The sequence below is a fragment of the Lichenostomus cassidix genome, chromosome 1Aa (genome assembly GCF_008360975.1).
Source record: "Lichenostomus cassidix isolate B80296 chromosome 1Aa, HeHo_3.0, whole genome shotgun sequence".
NCBI classification, from domain to species: domain Eukaryota; kingdom Metazoa; phylum Chordata; class Aves; order Passeriformes; family Meliphagidae; genus Lichenostomus; species Lichenostomus cassidix.
Window position 1 is genome coordinate 56,728,799 of NC_139480.1, and position 17,314 is coordinate 56,746,112.

The 17,314-nt window shown below is 39.1% G+C and overlaps 1 long non-coding RNA gene across 1 annotated transcript in view; it reads right to left on the minus strand.

Annotated features, from left to right (window-relative positions):
• Positions 1–232: 232 nt before the first annotated feature.
• LOC146443953 (uncharacterized) overlaps positions 233–17,314 on the minus strand; it is a 45,514-nt gene continuing 28,432 nt past the window's right edge. Inside the window, exons 2-5 of the long non-coding RNA XR_014849380.1 lie at positions 7,961–8,192; positions 6,873–7,040; positions 5,817–5,865; positions 233–1,252 (exon numbers count right to left, since the gene is read on the minus strand). This is a non-coding gene — a long non-coding RNA (uncharacterized LOC146443953). The remainder of the gene's footprint in view (positions 1,253–5,816; positions 5,866–6,872; positions 7,041–7,960; positions 8,193–17,314) is intronic.

Genomic DNA, 17,314 nt, shown 5'->3' on the forward strand with positions numbered 1-17,314 from the left:
ACCACAGTCCCACAGCAGGTGAGGACCGAGGGGGTGAGCAGAACCTCCTGCAGCTTGGAAGCATCCCGGGGCATGGAAAGAGGGGGTGCACCTCTCTGGTGACATGGCAAGAGAGACTCTCCAAGGATACCTTTATCCTAGGGGATTGATCTGCTGTGAATCCTCCAACCAGCTCGGGGGTGACAATGTTCCTTGAGAGAGTGGCTCAGAGCCTGCTCTGAACGGCCTCCAGTGCTGAACTTGCTTAAAAACTGCAATTTGCATGTCAAATCATTGTTCCTTCCCTCCTTTCTCGTTCCCCTCCCCACCTGAAGCTGATGTGGCCTCTGTTATTTTGGCTGACAGGTGGTATCAGCTAGAACCAGAATGGAGCAGAGCACACAGCAGTTCTGGCAGGCTGCTCTTGCAGTGCAGTTTCTGAAATCAGGGCTAAAAGCGACGCTTGTCTCCAGAGGGGCTCTAAGGGCAGGAACAATCCCCTCACTATTAGCTTTTTAGAAGGAGATTCAGCCAAGAAGATGTACAAATGTCTAGGATGCCATCTAAGTCTCATTTCCTTTCATGAAACAGATACTGCTGCCTTGCTTTAGGAAGAGCACTTGTTTGTCTTCTTAAACATCCAGAAACATTAACTTCTTTTAAAGGTGGCTTTTCAGTCAGGCTTTCTTTGCATTTAATTTATGTTTCACTCTGTTTTACAGAACACAAACTTTGGAAATATAAAAGTAGTAGAATAGAAGATTATTGCTGTAGGAAAAATACGGGGTCAAAGATTTTTAATTAAAAAGGAGAATGAGTTCTAACTTGGAGAATACTTTATGGTGCTCCAACAGGACCTCTGTTGCTGATGTCATGACCAGGAGAGAAAATGCAGAACTTCTCAAGTGGCTTTTTCTTTTTTTTTTTTCCTATTTCCTTCTATTCTTTGTGACGGGCTTGGTTCATTTTGTTAAAATTATTTGTCTTGCTTAGTGCCTTAAAACACAAAGTGTTATTTACATCCTCTTCAACTTTAGCTGAAGACTCAGGGAGTGAAAAAAACAGTGAAAACAAGCAAACAGAATTCCCCTAAAAGAAAAAAAAAATATTCACCTGATGGCATGTACTGATGAAGACCGAGGTTGCCAGCCAGTGCTTCTTAGATATCATCACATCCGAGACTGAAATAGAGATATTCCTGGAGACCTGTAACAGCTGTGATGGTATCTGGGGTCTTTATTTTCTTTCAAATGCAAAAGAAGAAAAGGAAACTCTGTGAAAATAAAAAAGAACTGATAGAGATCCAAGCTACAAAGCAGCACTAATTTCAGAAAATATGGAAGCATTATTGCCAAAGAGAAAAACAACAAAACCCAAACAACAAACCCCAACCAACCAAAAAACCCCCATGAAAAATAACAAAAACTCCCAACCAACCAAAACAAGGACAACCACCAACCAAACTAAAAAAACCCCAGCAAATTCTGTCTTGTGTGGTGGAAGAACTCACCCTCACTTAACCACCAAACTGGAATTTACTGTCAGAGTGAAACTTGCCTTTCGAGATGAAAAAAACCCAAACAAAACCAAAACAATAAAAAATCCCGCAAAAAACCCAGCTATGTGTTTCATACCAATATTAACAAAGTCATGTTCAACCCACTTTAAAACAAGAAAGATTCAGAAAGAGTTTAGAGAGCAAGCTCTTTCTTAAGTTGAAATATTGAACGGGAGGTAGAAAGATGGTAAAATAGTCCTGTGTAACCTCTTTTGCTTTTTTTTTTTTTCTTTTGCGTTGCCAGTAGCACATCCACATTAAACATTCAGAAGAACTCCTGTCTCAGTCTGGTAACGTTCGAAATTTTTGTGTACACAAGAGATAGAGAAGGACCACTTTTCTTCCAAAGCCATTAAAACCCATTCAGGATATAAAAATAGTTCTTACATCACAGCATATCATGAAATATTTCTGAGTTTCCTTATTATGCCAGACTGCAGTAGCACAAAAGGAAAACAAGATTTTGCTGCATCCTACATTTGTGGTCACAGGTACAGTTACTTCTTGCATACACATTTCTGCTCTTGGGCTATGATTTCAAAGGAACATTCAAAGTTAAGATAAATCAGCTGAAGAGATGCAGTCAATTACTCTTTTTCAGACAAACCTTCAGATAATATAATTCCAGCTGAACAAACCCATCTGTTTGTCCTGCACTTTTCATGAAGAAAAGGTTTCTAAATGCAATATTTGGAGCATACATCCACAATACAATTTTTCATCAGACTACTTATTAATTTTATTAATAAAAGTGAAGGAATTTTCATCCAGTGTCTATTTTTTTCCCTTCAAATTAAGAAAAGAGTTATGATTCTGGAAATAGTTGACACAGCAGCAAATCATGTATGTTTACTTATAATATCTGCTGTTATCATTCACTGTTCATGAACAATTGAAACATATTCCCACTTAAATAGAATACTGTAGCATTAATTATTTTTCACATTTGATCAATGACCAAAAATATACACATACAAATTCCTGTTAAGGTAATAATAAAAGTGATTTTGTAGAAAACAGAGATATGAAAATATCTTAACTTTATAGCACTTTGAACTACTACTACCTATTTTTAGGATCATTTTTTAAAATGAAAGGATGGGTAGAAGTGGGAGAAAAAGACATTGTTCTGGGTATTTAAAATAAAACAAGCCACATGGCCACTGTTGTCATTTTGCCTCTTAATATTTTATATGGAACAGATATTTTTTTCAGATCCAGTCTAGCATAAAAGAAAACTTATACAGGTCATTCGATTTTTAACATATTCTTTCAACATTTAGTTACCTGTCTTACAAACACAGAACTTCGGTGCATGGGCAGGCTGACTGAACTTCATGCTTGAGTGATAAATAAGAATATTTACCTATAGATGGATAGATAGGTGTATGTATAACACACACATATATAAACATGTGTATATATATTTGGCTTGATAGATTATGGATAGAAATTTATTCCAGCCACAGTTTCAGTCAGAGTAAGCCAGACCCTCATTGGAAATGGAGCAGCAAGGACCGCAAGGCTTCCACTAAACAAAACAAACCACACTGATGGTTTGCATCATCCATATTTTTGATTTTAAACCCATGGTTTTTAGGATGAATAAGCTAATAAATGTATGACTTGAGATCAGATTTGGTTATGCCATATCTTTCACATTATTAAGACTTCTGTTCACAATTGGTGCTATTTGACTTATTGATCTGTATAACATTCATGAAAGTTTCTGAGTATTTGAGGATATTCATAGGTTTGGAATTCCTTTGCTGCTTCAAGAAGACAAAGACATTGGAGTGTTGTTTTCTTCTAAATTAGAACAGAATTCTCATTCTAGTCTCTCAAGCTCCATGCCAGTTTAAATGTGTTTTAAGTTCCCAAGTTCCTTTAATGTTTTCTGTAAGAGGAAATCCGAGTTCAATACTCACTATGAAAGTTTAATTTCTGGGAAATCCTCAAAGACCATTAATTAAGCCCTTTTCCTATGCCCACCAATCATAACAGCTCCATATGTCACTAGGGGATCTTCCTACAAACAACCAGAAGTTGATTTTGAAACAGTTTCCCATTAATATTTAAACTTATGATATAGAAGGGAGGAACTCTTAATTATGGAGATCTTGTGCAATCATGGTGTTTGTGATTATTCCCAGAGAGTGAACAAATAGTGAATTTGAAAGCAAGTAAGCCCAGAAAAATTACCAGGGCTAGGAAAGTAGCAGAGTTATTTCTGGTCTGTCTTAGAAAGCTAAAATATCTACAATCATAATGTAGCTAGACATCTATGCTAAAATTAAGACACCATCAATGTTCCCAGGCCTAGTGAATTAACTTAAATTTTCTGTCTTCTAGACAGGGATGTACAGAATAAGAAAATACTTAATTAATATGAGAATTAAACACATGCAGAGTTGACTTTTCTGGACAGAAACAACATCATTAGTGTCCTTAAGCTGACACATATGCTTTAGTGTTACATACCATTGGGAGCTTACAAAAGATATTTGGAAGCATAGGCAAAAAAAAAAAAAAACAACCCTCAACAAAAGAAGTGAACAAAGGGAAAAAGCAACCATGAACCAAATTTACATAGTTAGTGAAATAATAATGATACTTCCCATTTTTAGAACATTATTTCTTCCATTCTAAAAAGGCTACAGGTTTTTCAGTTAGGAGTCAAAGACTATTTGAAGCTGTCACTCTCAATATAAAGTATTGAAAACCGCTTCGAAACAGTTAAAAGTTAGTAAAGTAGAATGTTTACTCCATAAAATAAGTAGCATAAGGAGAAACAATGTTTTTGACCTGCATATAATATAATCTTGAACCACTGGAGAAAAAGCCAGCTGTTGTCTATATAAATTCCCAGCACTTTTTGGAAATATATCCAAATTTCAGCAAGACTTGATTTAGAGAATCAGAATCTTTTAGATTGAAGAAATCCCTTGAGGTCACCAAGCCCAACCACAAACCTTAAAGCACCAAGCAAAACACTGTGTCCCTAAGCACTGTGACATGACAGAATCATGTATCTTTTATATATGCAGGTGAAACAAGGATCATCTCCTCAAAATAGCTTCTCATTTCTATTTCTTCTAATTGCTATGCCTCAAATTCCAGTTCACATTTACAAAATGTCATTTGTTGTGAAGTTTCAGAAGCTTTCCAAACTTCTGGAATTCAGGTATCTCCAAGAAGGATGACAATTTGGAAAAGTTTTTCTGAATTTCATTGTGGTTTCTCAATTAAGCATTTGATAGTTTTAATGAAGTCAGTAAAAGTTTCATTCATCTGCCCCATGGCACTATTATTTCATCTTGCTCCTGGTAAGCAGCACAGAGTTATTAAAACATGTGTTTTCAATGGCGAACAAAGGTATCACATAATAATTATTACACCAGCTGAACGATACAAAATACGGCAGTCACAGGCCAAATTCACTGCTGTGTGTGAATCTTAGACTACCTTTTAAATTTTCAGCACTTGTCTAAAAAAAGCTTTAATTTTACTTTTCCTTGGACAGCCATGACAGGGATACAAGGGATGGAACCCTTCCATTTTGAGAAATAAAGTCAATTTCTGACCTCTTTATAGTTTTCACACCACCTCACAAATGAAAACTCGTTATTCATTATTGTTTTCAAGGAGAGTGTCTTTTAACAGAGTATCTTTAAATTTTTTCCTCTAATCTTATTTACTGACAACAGAGATAAATAGCCCTGATTTTGAATTACACTGTTGGCATTTCTTGTGCTTAGTCTCTTGTTAGGCAAACACAAAATGCATTATGAGAGAACTGGGCATAAGATATCTAGAACGAGATAATATGTTTTAGCCATTAATATATTTGTATTGTTTATCATCCTTTTCCTCAAATTAGTAGTTAAAAGAATTTTGAAATTCAGATTATTTTTGAGTAACTCAGGAAATTGTATCATCTCCATGGAAATATTAATTCCAGATTTTTTAAATCCAGCAGGTTTCCGTCAGTCCTCTGCTTATATGGGGGAAGGGGAGGAGAGGAAGTTGTCAATGAGACAATTAACACAAAATGAGGCTTAGTTGAAATCTAATTTTCACCAGAAAGACCATTCTTCTTGCTGATTAAACAATCAACTCTGGTGCTAACAAAACAGCACAAATTTTACACCACTATCAAATGAGAATGAAGACTAAGCTAATTATTACAATTCAACTATAAATTGCCAAGAAGTTTCCAACCATTTAGGAACAGCTCTTACTCACACTTTGGGGTTACCATGTCCCAGCTGTAATTTACCACTGAAATGATGTACAGATGTCAGTAATTCCAGGCTTAGGCACAGTCCCTGCACGAGAACAAGAGGGAATGAAATTTATTATTTCACTTGATAACTAAAGTTAGAAATGTTTAAGAAAAATACATACATACATTCTAGCAGTTATAGCTTCTTTAAATTAGGAATAGTCAGTCCCTGTGGTTAGACCATCCCAGGAAACTTAGTAATTGCTTGCATTTCATGATTATTATCGTCTTGTGGCTGATTAGTGCAACAAAATTATAACAGCAATCAAGAAAACTCAGCAGCTGGGGTGGTGAATATGGTGTATTGCTCTTCTGCAATCTCATAAAGCCCCCACTGCTGGTAAAAAAATTTAAATGTATTTGACAACACAACTTCCTTGGTAAGAAAACACAAGCATGATGGCATCCTTCAAGGGACTAGATGAAAGGGAATGAAGGATAGGGGAGGATGGGAAATGGGACTACAATACGATTTTGGTTTCAAAATCTACATGGAGTGAGCAATAATATGCATGTCCTTCCGCTGCAGGACAAGGAAAATTACACAAGTAATGACCATGTTTGATTAGGAAATGATCTAGAATACCAGAACTCTTTTGGGAATTTGTTCCAATCAGCCAGATGATAGATAACCTAAGAAATGACAGCGGAAGGCAGCAACATTATTATGTTATTAAGCTCCTTTCAGCAAATATATCTAAGCACAGAAGAGCCACTAGGCCTTTTGCTCTTGTGTAGTCAAAGAATTAGAGTCAATTCTTCATTTAGCTTCATGTAGGACTACAAAGTTATTGTAGGGAAATTGTACTTCAAAGATATATATGAGCTTGTGTATACACGTGAATACCTTACCTTATGAAAACTCTTGTCAGATAACTGAAGGTGAGTTATATGACACAAAAAGTGCAAGAAAAAAGCAGGGAACATCATGTTTTTTGTTTTCAAACAGATTTGTTTTACGATTTAAATTCCCTGCTGGCTGAGAAGTCCCAGTCTTGGTTTTTCTTGGCTTCTGTTTAAAATAATCTCACAGCTATATATTTCCTTTACCTTTCATGTAGCTATAAAATATTTATTCTCACAGGTGAGACACATTCCAGCTTGCAGGTGTCCCAACACAGATCCCACCAGTGCTGGCTGTGAAGGCCATAATGACGCCTTGGTCACATGTGAGCTTCCCAGAACAGGATCAAAGACCAGAAGTAGTTTTCATGATGCCTGAAAGGAAAATATGTGTGAAAAGTGACTTTACATAGTCCTAGCAAAAGTAATTTCATCTGTTAGCAGCACAGGCTGGATAAATCACTGCTGTATAATGGGTTTTTTAAAATAGAAATAATTGTGTTTGAGCCTCCAATGATGCAAGGAGAAAGCTGTAGGGCAAAACAGGGGAACAGCTGTCCTTCTGAAAAGAAAGTGTCAAAGACACAGGGAAGGAGACAGAGAGGTGCAGCACTGGAAGTGGAGTCTGCAGGAGAGCAGCAGGCAGCAGCAGGCTCTGGGGGGGGATGAGACCACAGGAAAGTTGAGACCCACTGCTAGAAATTTCCCCTGAGAACTTTAAGTATAGGCAATTGTTGTTGGGAGATGTTATTTCCCTTATAATATCCTTCTAGAAACAGTATCCAAATCCATATGTGCAGACAAAGATGTTTTTTCTGGCTTTCTGTCCAGACATATTATTATAGTTTGTGTATTTGGACCAGAGCTTGCCAAATATACATAATTTTCAAATCTGGAGTTTTATTTCAAGCATAATTTTGTTATATTTAAAATTAGTTTTAACCAATTTGAAATTGAAACGCCCATAAGCTATATTTTTCATAGCAACCTTTGTTCCTTAGATTCCAAGAGGAGCAGATAAAAGGCTGATTTCCTCAGGAAAAAGTTGCCATATGGCGTTGGTGCCAATTGCCGAACAGACTGCACCTGCCTCCGATACCCACCGAGCCTTGGCCATCCTCAAAGGAAACAGGCAACGAGGCTGATCTGATGGAGCAGTTCCCACGCTTGTAAAACCTCACCAGATCTCACTTCATCTCAGCAACAACCCTCCTCCTCTCCTCCCCCCAGCCCCAGGGAGCAAATCGCCGTGTTTTCGCTTTCTGCGATGAATCCAGCAAAATACTCGCAAATACCTCATTACTGGAGTGACATCACTGGGATGGCTCTTGCACTTCTCTCCAGTCTATTCAGCAGGAAGATCCATACTGGCTTTTTGGTAGTTTTGGTAATAATGACTTGGCCCTGGGGGAAGGCAGCTGAGTGCTGGCACTCAGAGTCTGCACCAGTCCATCCCCTCACTGGTGTTGGCACACGCTGTGTCAGGGTTATGCTGCAAAGTGAAGTTTCTTCATTAGCATCTCTTGACTGAAAAAGGATAAAACTTAAAATGAATCCATCTGTTTTCTGTACTGCTTTGTTTATACTTTCTAATGCTGGGTTTTGGCAGGCCCAGGCACTATTTATTCATCACTGTTGTCACTTATCCATTCATCTAGCCTCAGAATTTTGAATAGGAGTGTTCACTTACTCAGGCAAATTCTGCCCTGCATATTTGTTTGTCTTTTCGGATACAAGTGCCAAATATTTATTTGAAAGTGAAATCCTGAACAGTAGTCATGTGAAAGCAAAGAGACTGGTAGTAAAAGGGAATAAGGTGTATTTGATGGCGCTCAAACCATGGCTCCTGTCAACAGACCCCACTTCTCTTCCATGTAAGAGCTTTCCTCACTGTACTGGGAACCTCTACCTTACACTGAGAAAAAGCAAGACATCCTTGCACCTCTCTGAAATTTTCATGTATGGCAGTGGTTTTTATTTTTAGATACATCATAGAATAATATAATGGTGTGGATTGGAAGGGACATTTAAGTTGACCTAATTCCAGTCCCCTGCCATGGGCAGGGACACTTTCCACTATCTCAGGTCCCTCAAAGCGTCATCCAGCCTGGCCTTGACTGCTTCCAGGGATGAGAATATGCAAACCTTTTCTATGAACTGAAGCAAGGAATCCCTTCAAGACCAAAAACACAGAAGGAGAGAACTACAAGGTGAATGGACACTCATGAAAGAGTGGGGAGCACTTGCTGAGAAGATTTCCAGAGAAATGACTGGGCCCATTCAGGGCTGCAGTAACTCCTCGGTTGGGGGAAACAGCTGCAGTCATGCTCATCACATTTAATGTGTACAGAAAACATGACTTAACTGTCTAATTGAAAGGGCCTAAACAGATATTGAGATTGCTGAAATGATGGCTGGAAGTTCTTTACTCAGCAAATGCATGATGAACTACTTTCTTTTCTCTGAAAATCCTTAAAATGCAAGGGTCAAAAGTGACTACGTCATTATGGGATGCTGTCTGATTTAAAGTCTGAGGTGTCCGAGTCTAAGCATTTGTTTACTTACACATTCCTGATGCTTCAGTGTGAAGAAATTTACCTATTTCTCTGAATATTTTAATAACTGTAGCCCAATCCTCACCAGAGCTGTGGTCCATGGTTCTTTAATTTCCTCACACCATTAACTTCCCTTGAAACTGAATCTCTGCTCACTGCAGCAAATATAGTTAGGCAAGAACCACTCAGAGGGAATATGATTAGTAATAATTTATATCATACTCAGCAGAAGAAATATTGTACATATGATAGTTTATATCATTGGAGACTGGGAGATTTAGGCTGGCCAGAATGAACACTCCTTATTTTTAAATAAGCTTTAACGTATGTAACCTCAGCTCAAATCGGAGAAGATTTCAATGTATTTATGAATTAGCACTGATGTAGTTGCAGAGATACAGAAACGGAGTTGTTTATTCTGCTTTACTAAATAGTTGTGGCTGGGCTCTCTAGTATCTAAGCAAGGCATAATGAATGCATTCATGTTTGCAAACTCACAAGAAGTGGAAGTTAATTATTGCACAAGTGAGGTACTGTAAATAGAAATCAACTTTAAAGTGACAGCGTAAGAGTTAGAACAAGTTATTTTAAATAAACAAAATGGCATAGTGATAGTTTTTCACTTGCAGAGGGATGCAGATAGGCATTATATAACAACCATTTTTCAATTTCAGTTATATTCAAATAAGAAGCTCCAGAATAAAAACTTTTCGTAAAAGATAATTGTAAATTAAAAAAATACATGTGCATAAGAAACTCCAGCAATTTTATCTATCATAACTTGGTTCCATGGAAGTATTTTCAGTGTCATCACAGCACTTGGGAGACCATAAGCACATCCCTGGGGTGGTTGGAATCCTTGTCCTCATGAAGCTGCTCCAGTGTCTCAGAAGTCACTGTATTTGCACAAGAAGAAAGGTGCATTTAAGCCAACTTTGTCTTTTTCTGTGACTTTAATTATTTGGACCAGTAAGTCTTCTCCCTTGTTTGGGATAGCATTCATGCAGCCTTCTCATCAGATAAATGGACAAGGCTGGTGGGAAGAAGAATAAAGAATTATCTTGATCATATTTTCTCAAACATTTGAAGATTAGTCCTGATTGATGGCAAATATTTGGTTCTTTGCTGGAGACACTCCAATTCTCCCACTTGTTGTTTGAAGCCTGTGATAATTTTTAATTTTGTCTTTTTAGAAGACAGTTTACATGGCAAAACAAAACAAAACAAAAAAATCGCTTCCCTAGTCTCCCTCAATCCTTTTCTCAAGGTAAAATTTTTCATTTATTCAACTAGGAGTTCTAGAGGGCCATTCATTTTCATATTATATAGCATTGTTCCTGTTTTTAAAGTAGCATCCCTTTAAGCTTTAGCATTGCAGCTCTATAGAATAATGCAGTATTAAAGATCAGAAAATGAAGAACTCAGACAAAAAATGTAAAGGGAAAAAAATCAAAACAAAGGACATAATACTGCTCCTCAAATTTCGTCTAAGCCAGTGGAGCAGTGTCACATGTTCCCCTGTAAACCCTGGGAATTATAAACATGTAGAGAATAGTCCCTCTGGCCTGAGACACTAGTCAAAATTCACAGCTTTCAGTCATTCTTGATATGGATGGGAGAATATGAAGGTTAAAATATTCTTCTCAAAATGCACCTAATTTTTTCTCCTGGCTTTCTACTTCCAACACAGAGAGTTAGCAGACAGCAGCTGAGCTCTTTGTTTACAGCAGGGCAGCATAAAGCTCTGGGCTAATGCTTTTGGCCATCAATCCATCCCCTCAGCACCTTTTTGTCCTGCTAAGGGCACTTGATCATCCCTCCACTTGAACTATTAACTGTACTTTGCCCAGGAGTTGTCTTTAATGCAAACTTCAGTTCTCTACTTTTTTTGTGCAGTTGGGTGTAGCTTGAGCAGAGTAATTGAAAATCATGAATGTGATTTAGCTTCTTTCTGAAGTCTCAGTATTTCACATGTGGTCTACACCCTTTTCCTACATCTTGGGCAAAGATGTTTCACTCAGTGTACAGGGGATTGTCAAGAGGTGTCATTTCATATTTCAGTGTCACTGGAGATATCTGTAGACAAGTATTTTGCGTCCTTGAGCCATCTTATTCCTGCCTCTCTGTCAATGGAGAGCCTGGGATCAATCTTCATGCCTTGAAGAGATATTAAAGTTTACAATTTTTTTATTGAGCTGCACATTGGCACTCCCCACAGCAAATCCTTTCATAGCTTAGAAGCATGGGAGTTCTGATGTTTGAAGCTCTGCCTATTTTACTTAACTCCCAACTAGACACTTTGCAGGTCAGACACAGATTTATTTGGGAGAGAACACCCACACTTCTTTTCAATCTCTTAGAAACTCTAAGGGAAACCTAATTTCTGGCTGCACCGCTTCTCAAATGTAAATTATGTTTCATAACTTACTGACTTCCAGCTCCATTCTCTGAGACTTCTCTTCGCAGCCACTGCCTTTATAAACTCATTTTATTAAACCTTTCAAATTTAAAACCAGGGGGAAAAAGATTTCTGTGCCTTGGATGGTGACATTTTTTTCTGACACAGATGGAGGGAAATTTCTCCTTTAAAATTAAACCTGTTGATAACCTTGTAAAGGAGCACTGGACCTTCCTTCTTGCCAGTAGAAGCATCCTTTTGACTGTACACAAACAAAGTGTGAAGGTCACTGGTACAGACAGACAGGCCAAGCAGGCCCGGCTTGCAAATGTATCAATTTATTTTGAAGGAAGGGAGTAGTGCACTGAAGTTATGTTAAGTTTCTGCATACTAATATGCCCTCACCTTCACTTTCCCACACACTTTTTGCACTGTGAGATCATATTTCAGCGTAGCTACTAAAAAAAAAAAAAATGTCTGTGTAAGCTAATTTTAAAAAAGTTTGAGACGTTGTGTCAGAAAAGCAGTCTTCGGATCATGCTGGTTTTCTGTCTGTGCTTCAAGCCTCAGGAGGTGCTGCTAGGTCTCCATGTGCAGTGTGAGGAGCTAAGGAGCCTCACTAACGCTCTGCGTTGTCCTCTGGAGCAGGGCTGCTTCCTAGGTCTGGCCAGGAATGTTTCACCTGGGCTGTGTCCTTACAGCCTTTGAGAGGACACAGCCCAGCAGCTCACACACACAATTTATGGGTGGAATAATCAGTCCACATGTGATATTCTTGCAGATCCTTTGCTTCTGGTCAGGGGTTCCAGGAAATACTGTAGTCAAAGTGCCACTCGAACCCTGAAAAGTCATTTATCCATTAATTCATTTTGAAAAAAAATTTAAAAAAATTCTCCATCATGTTGCATGCTTTGCCAGCCCTGGAATGACCTCATCCTTAAAGGCACACAAAAGTCACAGGTTGTGCACAGTTATTCTAAGTACAAATGTAGCTGCTCAGGCCTAGAATTTTAATCTCTGTAACCTGCTCCAGCATCAGTGATCTCCTCTGTTTTTCCCATCTGATTTGATTTCTAGCCTAAGCGCCAGTGACATTTTCATTTTTCACATGAGCTCAGCCAGTTAGAGCTGCTCTCTATATTATTTTCCTGACGGGTCTGCTCTGACCCTGTTTGATGTGGTGTTGAGGCTTTATCTGGTGAGATAAATCTTCCCCAGTTAACTCATGTGGGAAGTCCCGCTGTGAACTAATTTTGTGTGCAAAGTAAATGTGATACAATACACATAATCCAAAGGTACTTAACATGCAGTAAGCTGCCCTACTTTTGGTAAAATTGTCCTACTTTTCAGTAAGGCATTTTGCTTTCCTCCTCTGTGATAAATTGGCTAAAAATCCCACTTTTTGCCATTACACTTTACTTTTCTTTCCTTGGGGAAAAATGAGGAAGATAAAGCATACAGGAAATGTGCAAAACATTTTTCCAGGTTTCTTTCTGTATTTCTCTACTGGATGCGGGAGGGAATTTAGTGACTGTAGATGGGGAACAGGCAGAGGTGTTTAATGCCTTCTTTGCCTCGGTCTTTATTGAAAAGACGGTTTGTCCTCAGGACAGCTGTCCTCCTGTGCTGGTACATGGTGTCAGAGAGCAGGATGGTCTCCCTGTTATCCAGGAGGAAGCAGTCAGAGACCTGCTGAGCCTCTTAGATGCTCACAAATCTATGGGACCAGATGGGATCCATCCTAGGGTGATGAGGGAGCTGGCAGATGAGTTTGTGAAACCACTCTTCATTATGAACAATCCTGGCTCACCGGGGAGGTTCCAGATGACTGGAAGCTGCCCAATGTGACACCCATTTACAAGAAGGGTGGGAAGGAGGATCCTGGAAATTATAGGCCTGTCAGCCTGACCTCAGTGCCTGGCAAGATTATGGAACAGATCACCTTGAGTGCCATCACACAGCACCTACAGGATGGCCAGGGGATCAGAGCCAGCCAGCATGGGTTTAGGAGGGGCAGGTCATGCTTGACCAGGCTGATCTCCTTTTATGACCAGGTGACCCTCCTGGTGGATGCTGGAAAGGCTGTGGATGTTGCCTACCTGGACTTCAGCAAAGTCTTTGACACCATGACCCACAGCATTCCTTGGAAAAGCTCGCAGCCCACAGCTTGGACAGGTGCACTCTTCTTCTGCTGGGTTAAGAACTGGATGGCTGGCTGGGCCCAGAGTGGTGGTGAACAGTGCTGCATCCAGTTGGTGGCCAGTCACTGTGGTGTCCCCCAGGGATCTGTGCTGGGGCCAGTCCTGTTTAATATCTTCACTGATGATCTGGATGAGGGGATTGAGTTCTCCATCAGTACTTTTGCAGATGACACCAAGCTGGGAGTGTGTGGCAATCTGCTGCAGGGTAGGAGGGCTCTGCAAAGAGACCTAGAATGATTGGATAGATGGGCAGAGTCCAATTAGATGAAGTTCAACAAATCCAAGTGCCAGGTCCAGCACTTTGGCCACAACAATCCCTGCAACACTACAAGCTGGGGACAGAGTGGCTGGGCAGTGCCCAGGTAGAAAGGGACCTGGGGGCACTGGTTGACAGCTGACTGAATATGAGCCAGCAGTGTGCCTTGGTAGCCAAGAAGGACAACAGCATCCTGGCTTGTATTAGAAATAGTGTGGCCAGCAGGAAAAGGGAAGTCATTCTTCCCATGTACTCGGCACTGGTGAGGCTGCACCTCAAGTGCTGTGTCCAGTTCTGGGCTCCTCAGCTCAGGAAGGACGTTGAGATCTCAAATGTATCCAAAGCGACGAGGCTGCTGCAGGGCCTGGAACACAAGCCCTTTGAGGAACAGCTGAGGGAGCTGGGGTTTTTTAGCCTGAAGAAAAGAAGACTCAGAGGAGACCTCATCACTCTCTACAGCTACCTAAAGGGTGGTTGTAGTCAGATGGGGGTTGGTTTCTTTTTCCAGGCAGCAACTGACAGAGCAAGAGGACACAGTCTCAAGCTGCATCAAGGGAAATTTATGTTAGATATTAGGAAAAGGTTTTTTCCTGAAAGAGTAATAAAGTTTTGGAATTGTCTGCCCGGGGAAGTGGTGGAGTCACCATCACTGGATGTGTTTAAAAAAACATTGGACATGGCACTCAGTGCCATAGTTTAGCTGAGGTACTGTTAGAGCATGGGTTGGACTCGGTGATCTTGGAGGTCTCTTCTAACCCTGTGATGCTGGTTTGGTATTTTTTCCTCTTTTTTTTTTTTTTTTGGTCTATCAGCATTCATATCAGCACTAGAAAATGCAGCATTAGAGTAGGTCTTGCTTCAGTCATGCCTTGTCTTTAAATAAACAGATCAAAGAAATTTATTAAGCCAAATAAAGCTCAGTAGAAGTATTGGGATAGACTTGTTACTGCAGCAAGAAAGGTTAAAAATTTTCTTGTGGTCATGCTGGTCAGTCATAGAAACAAGAAGCACAGATCAAAATTATTATGCTGTTCCCTTTCTTTATTACCTCTATTTTAATGGAGTTTCTGCTGTTGTAAGAGCTAATGATGTGGTGCAATGCTTCCTATGATCTCTGTTGGGGTTTTGTATGTAAATTTTAAAGGGAGATTTGTAATTAATTAAAAAAAAAAAAAGAGATAAAGAAATTAACCAGGCCATACATAGGAAAAAAAATCTGCTAATCACAGTTAGCCACATAGTTGGACTACCTGGAATGCTTTTCCTCTTCCAAAGTACGCAGATATCAAGAACTAATTGTATAAATGACTCAAAGTACTAGCAGTTGTGATGAAAACAAGCTGTTGACAAAGTCAACCTGATCACAGGACAAGGGCTGAACATTTCTGTAACTTGCTCCTGCACTCCACCTCTATTCCTTTAATTCTGGATTCCTAAAGTTGAGCTGTGGTTCCAAAAACAACCTTCTTTTTAAACACACCCTCAAAGCAGATTTTAAAAATCTCTCAAGCATGGTTTTTTTTGGTTTTGTTTTTTTTTTAAAAAGCCCAGAAAAAATGGACTCAAATGACCCTCTGGCTGGGCAAGACAGACCTTTCATCATTTGTTTCACTTATACACATACATTTTCCTCCTTCACACAGCCTCATCCCAAGACATGGTGCTCATTCAGCTGCTGCTTCCACTCCTGCCCAAGAGACTTTCTGGTACCACTCTCACTGTTCAGCTGGAGATGGTGCCTGCAATGACACCTTCTGTACTGAATCTGCTAGAAAGTGAGGGGAAATTAACACAGAATTTTTGCCCAGTGAGCATTTTTCCTGAGATTGTATCAGTTTTAAATGTGACCTGCTGAATTTAAAGGGTTTGAATGAAAGTAAGAGCCAATCTTTTCTTTCTTGGTTGCAGCGTGAAAGAAAATTCCTTGTCTCTTCTCATTTATATCTGGACCATCAATTTTCATCATTCCTCTTTCAGTCTGAATTATTAGGGATTTCTCTTGACTGTTATGGAGAAAAGGAGAATATTTCTGTGAAGACACAAACACTGATGTAGGAAACTCTAAAGGCACATATTTGAGTGTGGAATTGTGGGTGCTGAAGCGAAGATCTTAATCATCCCTTTCTGCAGCAATGACCTTTCCCCTCAGAATTCAAACTAGTGCCTCTTCACATGACAAACATTGCTACAAAAGGGGAATGAAGTAGTCATATTATAACATGATGCAGAGAAACAAAATGAACAGTGCTTCCCAATTCTGAAACTAACCTCTGCCAAAACCACACCCCTGTGATTATAATTGTCTTCAATGTATACAACAGATTTATGAAGACAAAGGACGATATTGAAATGTTCAATAAACAAAGCAACAAAAAACAATGAGAGTCTGGACAAGTCCAGCTGGGAGGATGTCCCCTTTATAATTTCTTTGCATATAAATTTACCAAGTGGCAGCCTTAAATTTTTTGCCAAGCTTTACTAAGGTACTTCAAATGCCTGAGAAGGGTGCCAGCTTAATATGGTTGTTTTTAAAGATAATTTATTGTTCATTTCTTACAAAGGAACGGAGGGGATGGAGTTTTCTTAACCTAGATCAGCGCTTCATTACAATTGCAGCCAAGAAGTATCTGCTTCAGAGATAACTGCCTGAATTATTTTCAGTGATGTCCTTGCAGGGCTTTAATTAAGAACTTTAATTAGTCTATTTGCTCACTGCCTTCTTTGTAGGGAATGTTGCTTATTACATATTTGTTGATCATATTTACACCAAAACAGGCTGCCAAACCTCTTTCACAAAGATCCAGAGCCATCAGGAGAAAATTAGAAGTTTAGCTCCAAAAGAATTGGGCTGGATGTGAACCACTGACCTGTATCAAAAAATCAGAGAATCATAGAATCCTTTGGGTTGGAAAAGACTTCCAAGATCAATGAGTTCACCACAAAACCATGTTCCCAGGTGCCACATCTGCATGTTTCTTGAACACTTCTAGGTCCAACACTCTCCATTACTTTGTATCATATTCCAAATTTCCTTAGACAGCCAATGTTCTGACAGGATTTCTAAGCACTGTGACTGAAGTATTTCCTCCTTTGGGACTTGTGTTATATCAGCATTATATCAACATTATATATATATATATATATGTATCATCATTATATCAACAAGCTACAAACTCTGATCAATGAGCTCCATTTTTTTATCCTTGATAACTACTAAATTTTGCACTTACTGAAAGACT